General features: G+C 40.7%; 1 pseudogene; it reads left to right on the forward strand.

The window, feature by feature from the left end:
• Window positions 1–5,320: 5,320 nt before the first annotated feature.
• LOC138326150 (uncharacterized) lies at window positions 5,321–9,298 on the forward strand (annotated as a pseudogene).
• The last annotated feature ends 3,297 nt before the right edge of the window (window positions 9,299–12,595 follow it).

Raw genomic sequence — 12,595 nt, forward strand, 5'->3', positions numbered from 1 at the left:
TTGAACATGGCTATTAAGAGGGAACATTACCCCATGGAGACTATCGAAGATGTGGTAGCCCGACTACCTAAAGCGAAGGTTTTCTCCAAATTTGATGCGACAAACGGTTTCTGGCAAATCGAACTTGATGAGGAGAGCTCAAAGCTATTAACATTTAACACTCCCTTTGGGCGTTACCGATACTGCCGCCTGCCTTTCGGCATTAACAGTTCGAGTGAAGTTTTCTGCAAGAAAATGAAAGAAATCTTCGAAGGTATCCCAGGTGTAGAGTTCGTTGTTGATGATATCCTGGTATGGGGTGAGGATGTTTAATGTTACAACGAGCACATGGACGTAACTTAAAACTCAACAAACAGAAATGTGAACTCCGTAAAACCGAGGTGAGGTATGTGGGACACACTATCAGTAAGGTCGGCTTGAAAGTTGATCCCGAGAAGACCAGTCGACAAAAATGGTGTAAGGCGATTCTTAGGAGCGGTGCAGTATCTTGGAAAATTTATTCCTGACCAATCCAAAGTTTCCGCGCCATTGAGGATTCTACTCCGAAACGACATTGAATTCAACTGGAACCCAAAGCAGGAAAAAGCCTATAAACACTTACAAACTCTCGTTACACAGGCACCTGTTCTTAAATTCTACGATTTCAGAGAAGAGGTCACCGTCAATGTCGACGCCAGCTCAAAAGGGCTTGGCGCAGTCCTACTTCGGTCAGGTCAACCGGTCACGTATGGATCTCGAGCCCTCATTGAAACACAAACACGTTATGCACAGATAGAGCGTGAAATGTTAGCGGTTGTATACGGATGCGAAAAATTTCATCACTACATCTTAGGTCGAAAAGTGACAGTCGAAACAGACCACAAGCCCCTCGTCGCGATACATAAAAAGCCGATTAATATGACAACGCCTCGTCTGCAACGCATGCTTATGCGCCTGCAACGGTACGACATAGAACTAGTCTACAAGCCTGGCAGAGAAATGTACATCTCTGATGCTCTCAGTAGAGCTTACCTCCCAGAAATGCCTGAAAACCTCATTGACGAACTCGAAGTCGCAACACTCGAAATCCGCACAACGTTAAGTGTTACACCAGAAAAGCTGACGCAGCTAAAATCCGAAACAGCGAAGGATGAGACTCTCCAGAGACTTATACTTGCAATAGAACACGGATGGCCGGAAACGAAACAACCCGAGCTGTCGCCATATTCAACATTCAGCGACGAGTTGAGCGTAATCGATGGATTAGTGTACCGAGGTCAGCGAATTGTCATTCCGAAAACCCTACGACGCGAGACGTTACTGAAAATTCACGAATCACACCTAGGTGTTGTGAAATGCAAACAGCGTGCTCGCGAGTTAGTATTCTGGCCCGGACTCAATTCCGAAATCGAAGATATTGTGTCGCGATGTGAAATTTGCGCCAAATACCAAAAGGCGAACACGAAGGAACCACTTATCCCTCATGAACCACCGTCACGTCCATTCAGGTTGGTGTGGATCTGTTTGAGTTTCACGAGAATAACTATCTCCTCTGTGTGGACTACTATTCAAAGTTTCCGGAGGTTGTTCATCTACATAGTCTACAGAGCAGTGCTACAGTTGCCGCTCTCAAGTCCATATTAGCAAGACACGGAATCCCGGAAATCGTATTCTCCGACAATGGTTCTCAATTTTCATCACGAACGTTCGCAGATTTCGCCACGGAGTGGGGATTTGAACACAGGACCTCAAGTTCAACTACCCCCAATCAAACGGTCAAGCTGAACGATGTGTCCAAACCATCAAAAATCTTATGAAAAAGGCAGAGGACAGTAAGATTGACATGAGTCTTGCACTTTTGGACTACCGCGCTTCACCGATCGAGGGAATAGGCTTGTCGCCAGCTCAACTGGCGATGAATCGTCAATTACGGGGAACCATCCCCATGGCCACGAACATTCTAGATCCATCGGTCAAACCTACAAATCAACAGTCGTCCCTAATGCAACGGCAAATGACTCAGAATAAATATTATGATCGTCAGTCGAAAGTGTTACCCGAGCTAAAACCAGGGGAGACGATTCAGTTGAAAACCGACGAAGGATGGTCGCCGGCAATCGTCGAAGGTGTTGATAAACCACCATGGTCATATCTGGTAAAAACGCCACGCGGGAAAGTATTCCGTCGCAATCATAAATTCCTCCGGAAGTCTAACGTCAGCATCACGCCGCAAGTCTCTAATGACTCTGAAGCGTATTTGGACACCAACACTCCAATTGTGTCCAAAAATCCGAACATTGACTCTAACACTCCGGAATGTCAGTTCGAATCTGATGATCAATGCTGTGAACCACCAGCACCGGCACCCCAAGGACCTCACACCAGGAAGACTAGATCTGGAAGGGTTATCCACACGCCAAAGCACCTGGATGGCTATGATCTTGCTAACTGACTGATAGTGTTAAGAAAAAGTGTTTTCTTTTTTTCGTTAAAGGTAGAATTGTGTTAAAAGGGTTCTTAAAGTGCTCAAATGTTCCTTAAATGGCTCACAAATGTATAAAGTAATTGCATTTATGGTTAACTGTTTAATTACAGACTGAAGTGCTAAAAAGGGAGATGTAACATATTGACTTCTATTTTTAAGCGCCTAAACGGCCCTGTCATTGTTTTGTTTTGTGTTCATAAGCGACTCCCGCGTAAATGCAATAAATCAGTTATGTGACAGCCATCTTGAGAGAGAGTTATTCTGTCAACGTTACAAACCGGTTCGACCGTTTGTTAATGTCATTATTTCGAGTAAATGCAGACGGACATGCAGGTTTTGATACAGGCCTGTGAGGGCTTTGCCAAAGCCCATCTGAAAACAATATAAAATCACTAGGTGATTAATACATAAACGAACAACTAAGGTCCAACAAGTCAAACCGCATAATCGAAAACGGCCCCGGTTCCCTTCCCGTAGTTCTCTACTCTCCGTCAGGCTGCGCTCCGCTCACTAGTGAAGCGTACGCAAGGGAAGTAACTGAGGCGGGAACCAGTCTAGATTATCAAAAGATACATCAATATGTATTGACCTAACAAAGGCGGAGGGGAAAAAAGCAGGAAAATTCATCGGGGGAATACACCTACAAAGTCAGAGGACCGCCGTGGGCCAGAAAAGTAACAAAGATTCGGACAACGAAAGCAGGAAACTAATCAGCCAAAGATATAGTTAAAAACTGGGAATATAAAAAACAATTCAGCAAATTGAAACACACAAACGAGGAAAAATGATATTCATTGTATATATACTATTATATACGAATATTTCAATCCAGCACGGAAATCGACATCATCGGGGTAACTGAAGTATATCCAAAAAATAAACGATTTCTGCCGAACAAGGCAGAGCTTGGTATTGAAGGGTATGATATTTTTATTAATGAAAATAATCATCACAGAGGAGTAACAATTTATGTTAAAGAAAATCTTAAAGCTGTGGAGGTGATAACTGGATCTTCATTTAAAGAGAGTATTTGGGTCACAATTAAGCTCACAGAAAAGGATTCATTATTAATTGGTTGTATATACAAAATGTAGAAGAGTCCAAATACGGACACAAGAAGAATGGAGGAACTATATGATTTACTGAATTCATTCGCAGCAACGAAAGAATATTCTCACATACTTATAATGGGAGACTTCAATTTCCCAAAGATTGATTGGGACCGTTCAACCTCCGTTAATGACCAAGATGGAGAGCAGTTCATAAAATGTTTGAGAGATAATTACCTAACTCAACACGTCACGCAGTATACAAGAGGAAGAATTGGGAGCGAACCAAGCATACTTGATCTGGTGATGACCAACGAAGAAGAAATGATCAGGGAAATCATCCATGAAAGTCCCATTCGGCACAGCGACCACTTGGTACTAAAGTTCAAAATATGCTACCTTCAACAGTCCAATATAACTCTTAGCCGCCGAAACTATAATAAGGGGAATTATGCTGGCATGCGCACGGATCTTGACATATTATGGGAGGAAATATTAAAAGGAGATGCGGATAGTATGTATGAACAATTCATCGAAATATTGAATAGATGTATAGATAAACATACCCCTATGATAAAAGGCAACAAGCACAACGCAAATAATAAACCATACCTTCCACTGAACGAGAACATTAGAAAGAAATTTAATAATAAACATAGGGCATGGCAGCGATATTTAGAAGTGAGAACAGAGTCGAAATACAGAGAATTCACTTAAATCAGAAATCAGGTAAAGGGTGCATTGAGGAAGGCAAGACGAGATATGGAGAAAGACATTGCAGGAAATGTCAAAAGAACCCCGAAACGTTTCTGGAAATACATCAACTCGAAAAGAAAGGTAAAAACAGGGATTTCAGAACTTAAGGGTCTAGACGAAGATGATTCAAAAATTGCTGTGTTGGGTGGGGACAAAGCAGAAGTACTTGCACAAATTTTCAGTGGTGTTTTTACAGAGGAACCTAGAGTAGATATGCCAACTTTGCATAATAAACAAATCATACATGACTCTAATAAACTTTTATGTACCGAGGAATTAATAATGAAATTGCTGGGGAACTTGGACAGCAACAAATCACAGGGCCCAGACAAGATACATCCAAGATTACTAAAGGAACTAAAATCAATTCTATGTAAACCACTTCGTATAATTCCCAACAAATCAGTACATGGAGGTATAGTACCTAATGCGTGGAAGGAAGCCGGCATAACGGCTATATTCAAGAAGGGTTCAAAATCAAATGCAGGAAATTACAGACCGGTGAGCCTAACAAGTGTAGTTTGAAAGACAATGGAGAAGATAATCAGAGATGCAATAGTCAACCACATGGACCTAAATAATCTATTCAGTGATAAACACTTTGGATTCATAGCAAAAAGGTCAACAGTTCTACAACTACTGATGGTACTAGAAGATTGGACCGATATTCTAGACCATGGAGGAGAAATAGACGTTGTCTACATGGACTTTATGAAGGCTTTTGACAAAGTGCCTCATAAGAGATTAATCGCCAAACTCCGAAGTTATAGAAGAAACACGAAAATAGTTAATTGAGTGGAAAACTTTCTTAGTCAACGAAAGCAACGCGTAATAGTGAATGGGAAATCATCAAGTGACTATCCAGTATTGAGCGGAATTCCCAAAGGGACTTGGACTTGGGTCCGATCTTATTTGTGATTTATATAAATTATTTACCGGAACATACCACATCAAATACTTTCCTATTCGCCGATGACACCAAAATCTACAGGGGAATTAGAAATGAAGATGATAAAAAGGCTTTACAATCGGATTTGGACAAACTGCAAGAATGGTCAAACACGTGGCTACTGAAATTCCACCCGCTGAAACGTAAGGTTCTAACCATAAAAGGAGAAATCAATGAAAGTCGGAAGTACATGTACAACATGACAGATGCAGAAGGTAATAAAATTAATCTTGAGAACATATCATCAGAAAAAGACATAGGAGTGCATGTGGATAAGGATCAAAATTTCTCTATACACATTCAACAAGCAGTCAATAAAGCCAATAGTATTCTTGGACTAATAAGAAGATCATTTGTATACATGGATGAAATATCATTTAAGCAACTTTTCAAAGCATTAGTAAGACCACATTTAGAATACGCTGCAAGCATCTGGAATCCATACAGAACAAAGGACATCGAATCCATAGAAAAAGGACAGCGGAGGGCAACCAAACTAATTAGAGGCTTAGAGATCTACCCTACAGCGAGAGATTAAAGCGACAAGGTTTACCTTCGCTATCCTACCGGAGACTGAGGGGAAACATCATAAATGTAAACAAGATAATGACGAAATGGTTACCATTGGAATATTTGAGCACGATACCGAATCCCGGACAAGAGGTCATTCGCAAAAATTAAAGAAAAAACATTGCAAGTTAGATATACGGAAATATTCTTTTAGATTTAGAATTGTCGATATATGGAACAGTTTACCAGAAAATATAATAAACTCAACAACAATAAGAGACTTTGAGATAGGTCTAGACAAGCACTGGGCTAATTTGGAACATGTAAATACAACCACTTGGGGAGCTATTAAATGGAACACGGACGTGCCAATTAACTAACTTCATTTGATAATTGATATCACTTAATTACTAATTGTACATCATGGATATCATTTCATGGTATTTCATTGCATGAGATATGGACATAGACAGGGGCGTAGGATTCGGGGGCGGGGGGGGGGCGGCAGGGGGGCAACTGCCCCCCCCCGCAGGACGGGGGGGGGGGCAAACATTTTCCCCATTTTCGCCGACTGAAATTTTCTAAAAATGCTTATTTGAGAGAAAAAAGGGTCCTCCGCACATTTTTCGTACCACCTTCTAGAAAATTTTCCGCTGCGCGGCGCATTTCCTAACACGTTCAAGCACATAATATCAAACCTTAAATAATCAAAATTCAATACACAGAACTAGACTAAAAATGTCAATCAAAGGATTCTATGTACTATTTAAAAATGTCTCTTAAAAGTTTATGTCTTAGCGAGACAATTAATTCATTTTTTATGTTACACAAACACAACCATGTGCCGATGGTGTGAAGCCGGTGTATTCAGATCGAGTAGGGTTGCATAATGTTTTGACGACACAGTTATCATTTCTAAATGCAAGTAACTTTAAATCGAAAAATTACCATGTGAAGAACGCTTTATAATCATTAAAATACATCGTAAAACTCATCTCAGCCATTCTATATCGTAATTTTTTTCCGGGGGAGACCCCCGGACCCCCCCCCCCCCCAAACACCAAAATCTCGCGCTTTCGGGCGCTCGCAAATTCATCAAAATACATTGTAAAACTCATCTCAGCCATTCTAAATTACAATATTTTTTCCCGGGGGTCACCCTCAGACCCCTAAAACACCAAAATCTCGCGCCTTCGGCGCTCACACGCTAATTTGGCCAATTTGCGTATTCGTTAATTTCCTTTTAGCGACCCCACTGTCTATAAATGTGTACAAGGATTAAATTTACTGATATATGAAAAATGTACATAAAGCATATATGGTTGGGAGTTGAATTAATCTCCTCCTGTAGGTGCGGCGGGGGGGGGGGGTTACAAAATATTGAGGACCTTTGCCCCCCATTACGTTTCATCTTCCTACGCCACTGCATAGAGGCATGTTACTTGCCTGCGTCCATAAAACACCTTCAAGTAGGAGTTGACGGCATTCCATATGAAGCTCTAAAAAACGACGCAAGTAAGAGAATGTTATTCGATATTATCAGTACCTGTTTTATAAATGGAATTGTACCAGATGATTGGAAAAGGGGCATGGTTAACCCTATAATTAAACCGAAATCAACAAACCCCCGAGTACCTCTCTCATACCGTGGGATCACGTTACTTTCAACCCCATATAAAATATACTGTGACGTACTGAATACTCGTCTGTCTAAATGGCTAGAATCAAATAATTTAATTGAAGATGAACAGAACGGATTTCGGAGGAATAGAGGATGTCAAGATCATATATATGTACTGTATTCTATTATTAATAATCGGAAACGCTCCAATCAATCTACATATGCCTGTTTTATAGACTTGAAAAAAGCGTTCGACACGGTGGACCGTGATCTTCTGTGGATTAAACTTAAACGTCTCGGAGTAAACGGGTACATGTTTAAGGCGATAAAGTCTCTTTATGATGACGCCAAATGTTGTATTAAAGTAAATGATCATCTCACCGACTGGTTCAGCGTAGGAAGGGGATTAAAACAGGGCTGTTTGGCTTCACCGACACTTTTCTCTGTGTATATTAATGACTTGATCAAAGAACTTCGTGATATCGATAGTGGAATCATTGTAGATGATTTTAACATCTCTTCTCTTTTCTATGCAGACGATATTGTACTACTCGCGTCAACTCCGGACAAACTCCAACGCCTAATTGATCATGTCGGTTCATGGTGTAAAAATGGAAGCTATCTGTGAACCACAGTAAATCGAACGAAGTTCACTTCCGTCATTCTTCTGTACCTTTAACGAACACCGCTTTCTCTTTGGAAAACACTCCAATTGACATCAAAGACAAGTATAAATATCTGGGAATCTGGTTTGACCAACATCTTACATGGAACTTCGCCATACAGGAATTAGCTAAATCAGCCAGCCGGGCACTTGGAGTTGTAATAAGTAAATTTATCGCTTGTGGAGGAATGCCATAAACTGTTTGAGTCCTTAGTACAACCAATTATGTTATATGGATCCTGCATCTGGGGGATAGCGGAACAACGATTAATAAATAACATACAAAATCGAGCGATGAAAGCTTATCTTGGAGTAAATAAATATACGTCAAATGTTGGAGTTCTTGGAGATTTTGGATGGAAATCATGTCAAGCAAAACAACACATGGAAGTTTTTAGACTTTACTGTAGATTACGTACTGTTAATACGGGTCGACTTTTACATAGAGTGTATATTTGGTCTTCCAGGAGAGGAAATTCTTGGGAAGCGAGAGTCCGTAAACTAGGAAAAAAACTCAACGTTTTAGATATTGTCGATAACCAAACATCGGTAAAATGCAAACTGCAAAAAATATCTACCGCCATTAACAGGAATGACGAAATCGTTTGGTTCAGCAAATTGTGGAGCGATAACACCGGTAGTAAATTGAGATCATACAGAATATACAAAAAGGACAGGATCCCGGAACAATATCTCGTCAATTATACCACGTCACTATCGGAGCCACCTCGCCAAGCTTAGACTCGGTTGTCTCCCTTTACTGTTAGAAACTGGGCGATACACAAACTTGCCAGTGGAGCAGCGTAAATGTCCTTTTTGTCCGGATAAAGTGGAAGACGAACCCCATTTTCTCTGTGACTGCCCTGTTTATAGTGATATCAGACTATATCTGTTCGAAAAAGCAGCGAATTGTAACAGTAATTTTAATGAGCTCACTTCAATTGAAAAGTTGTTTTATTTATTCTGTGATAATGAGCTTCAATTTCTATTATCTAAAACAATATATCAAATGATGAAACGAAGAAGGCTAATTTTAAGAATATAAAAAAAAAATTGTTTTAAATGATACCATGATGAAATTTTACTTTTGTGCTTCACATGTGATTTTTAACATAGTTTTAATATGTATAACAATGAGGATTTTTAACTCCATGTACATTTTCATAAGTGTCTCATAAGCCGATATCGGCTGGGCATCAAAAATTACTTGTACATTTATTTTATCAATGGCTGTATATTTTTACGATGCGTGACACTAAAATAAAATATTGATTAATTGATTGATTGATTGGTAATCTGGATAGGTAGTAAAAAATATAGCGCAGATACACTTCTTCCTGACTTACACTTAAAATGGGGCGTTAATACCTTTACACTTCTTGGCATTGATTTTCATGTAGACCTGCACAAAATTCCGAAACTGAATTATCATAAAAAGCTATTTAAAAGAAGTCTCACACCTCTTGGTAAAATCACACTAATTAAATCACTCCTTATTTCACAATTGAATCATCTTTTTATCTCTTTACCCAATCCTGACGATAAGTTTATTAAACAATTGAACTCAGTTCTTTTTAATTTTTTGTGGAATAGCAACTGCGATAAAATCAAGAGGGAAATTATTACAAGAGGATATCTAGAGGGTGGCTTGAAAATGATTAACCTACGGGCATATATTGATGCACTTAAGATAAGTTGGATAAGGAGAATCTATAGAACAGAATGTAAGTGGTGTACTATTCTGAAAACTAAAGTTAATTTTATTTAATCTATTAGCCAATTGTGGCAGTGATTATTTAAACTTAATCATGAAAAGGATAAAAAATGTCTTTTGGACTGATGTTCTGAAAGCTTGGTATAATTTAATAAGTAAATTGTTTAAATCTAATAAGTATAAATTCAATGTGTTAAATCACCTATATGGTATAAGAAAATATAAAATTAGGGAACAAAACTATTTTTTATCAAAGACTTTTTAATAAAGGAATAATGTATATACAGGATTTGATTAAAGATAACACTACTGAATCATTCTTCTCTTTTAACGAATTTTTTGAAATTCATGGTAGAATTTGTAATTTTCTCGAATATCATGGATTAATCTTGAACATTAAAAACTACCTTAATATACACCCTTTTCCTAATAGTAAGGTCTCCATGAAAGCTGGGTCCACGTCCCGAGACTGGGTGCACTGGTCTCTTGCGGATGCACACCACTTTTGGGGGTGTGATGTGCGTCCGCGTGATATCGGTGTAGCTGAAGGCTTTCACAGTAGCTCCAATTTGAGCCAACCTGTTTGCCGTGGGTTGCATCTCGTATCCGGGGGAAGAAGGTCCTGGTGGTTGAATAGGTTTTGCTCTTTTTTCTTCCTTTTTTTACTGCTACACACTACTTTGGCTTCAGACTCCGGTTAGACGAGAGGTAATATGGGCCCTGTATTATCAATCGGCTGGTCATGCCGAGCCCTTGGTTCGTAGATTTCCAAGAAGGCGGTGGCTTAGGGTCAATCGTGAGTTTAATTTGGATTGTCTTGATTCTGATCGAGCTTGTGGGTGTACAATCTTACGAGCGTGCTGTCGCAGGCTTGATTTGAATTATGTTCGTTCGAAATATCCTTCCGAGTATACTATCTGTGTAACCCTGGCACTTTGACACTGGATATCCATGTCATCATGAGTGTCCCCCTGTTGGGCTCCGAGGTGGGTGGGGGCACAGCTAGCGAATAGTATAATCTCTTAAAGATGGCTTCCCAAAACAAACAAAATGAACTACATCCAAAATCTCCCAAAAGGAATCAACCACAAATCAACAAACAAAAAGCGGTACAACAATCACATTCCCACAGTTTCTGGTCATGTCCTCTACACAGAGCGGCAAGACCACTGCAGGTTTATCACCCTTAATATTGCGAAAGGGCATCAAAGGCATTGCCGGCGATGTCAAATCTGTTAAGCCTTTGGGATCGGGTGATCTCCTAATAGAGGTTTTCCGCAAGCAACAAGCGGAGAACCTCCTTGGAACCACCAGTTTTGCTGGCCTCACTGTGTGTGTAAAACCACACTCATCATTGAATTGCAGCAAGGGGGTAATCAGGTGCCCAGCCTTGCGCAATGACAATGAGGCCGACATACTGTCATACTTCCAGGAGGAGTGCATTCCGGTCACGTACGTGAAGAGAATCATGACCAGAAAGAGTGGGAACTTGGTCCCAACACACACTTTCATATTGACGTTCGCAACACCAACGTTACCGCAGAGCGTAACTGTTACCAGCGTTATGCTGTTACCGTCTACATTCCAAATCCATTGAGGTGCCGTAACTGCCAGAGGTACGGCCATCATGAGAACAATTGTAGACGGAAAATGGTATGTCAGTACTGTGGCCGTGAAGGTCACGATGAAAAAGACGAATGTGACATTGTCAACCGTCACTGCGTCAATTGCGGGGGTGACCATGCTGCGTCTGCTCGCACCTGTCCCGCCTGGACTCGGGAGAGGGAGATATTACGGGTCAAATATACCCAAGGTGTCTCTTTCCCCGAGGCTAGGAGGATAGTCGAGCGTTCAGACCTGAATGTGGCTACCTATGCTCAGATCACACGCGCAAAGACGCCTGTTGACAGTGTCACCGTCAAACATGCGTCGGTCCAGGCCTTGGTTGACAAGCCTAACTGGGACAATGATGTCACAGATATGGCTGATGCTAAGACCTGCAAAATAATCATGGGGGACCCGAACAGGTTCAAGTCTGGTCCATCTAAGCCCCAACACATACCACAACAAAAACCACAACAAAAACCACCTGGAGCTAAAACGCCAATCCCACCGGCGTCTCCAGGACTTGCACAACACCAAACACCGAACATTAGAAAAAAAGTTACCGCCGCTCGTCATAGACGTGCTACATCTTCACCGTCTATTGACGTAAAAAAACTCCCTGAGAAAGCCAAGCGACCAGCAAATACACCACCGCAGGAGCAACGCCAGACAAAAACCACCAAGGTAAAGCTGGCGAGGCTCCCTGCACTAAACAACAAACCCAGTAAGGGATCAGATGACCCTATCCTTGGACGGAACATCTATGATGTTCTATCGGACGACAGCGAGTTTGGTGACAACACATTTATCGCCACCAAACAACCTACTTCAAGTAGTCCTGTCGGTCCGACAAACTATCCTCAGGGACCAACATAGAGACAAACACTATTATACAATGGAACATACGCGGATTTAAAGCGAACATAGAAGAATTAAAACATCTTATACAAACAAAAAACCCATCCATATTCTGCCTTCAAGAAATAATGCTGAAAGACACCATCAATCTCCGACAATTTACACTATACACCAAAACTCCAACAACAGGTGGCCGCCCATCAGGTGGTGTGGCGGTGGCGGTGCATAAAAACGTCCCTCACAGACACATTCAGCTAAATACCACCTTACAAGCTGTTGCTATAAGCGCAACTCTTCACCGAAAAATAACAGTCTGTTCTATATATTTACCTCCAAATACTCCATTTAGTTGTGATGAACTGAGTAACATCGTATCACAACTACCAGTGCCATATATTATCATGG

Source organism: Argopecten irradians, chromosome 6 (assembly GCF_041381155.1).
Source record: "Argopecten irradians isolate NY chromosome 6, Ai_NY, whole genome shotgun sequence".
Taxonomy (NCBI): domain Eukaryota; kingdom Metazoa; phylum Mollusca; class Bivalvia; order Pectinida; family Pectinidae; genus Argopecten; species Argopecten irradians.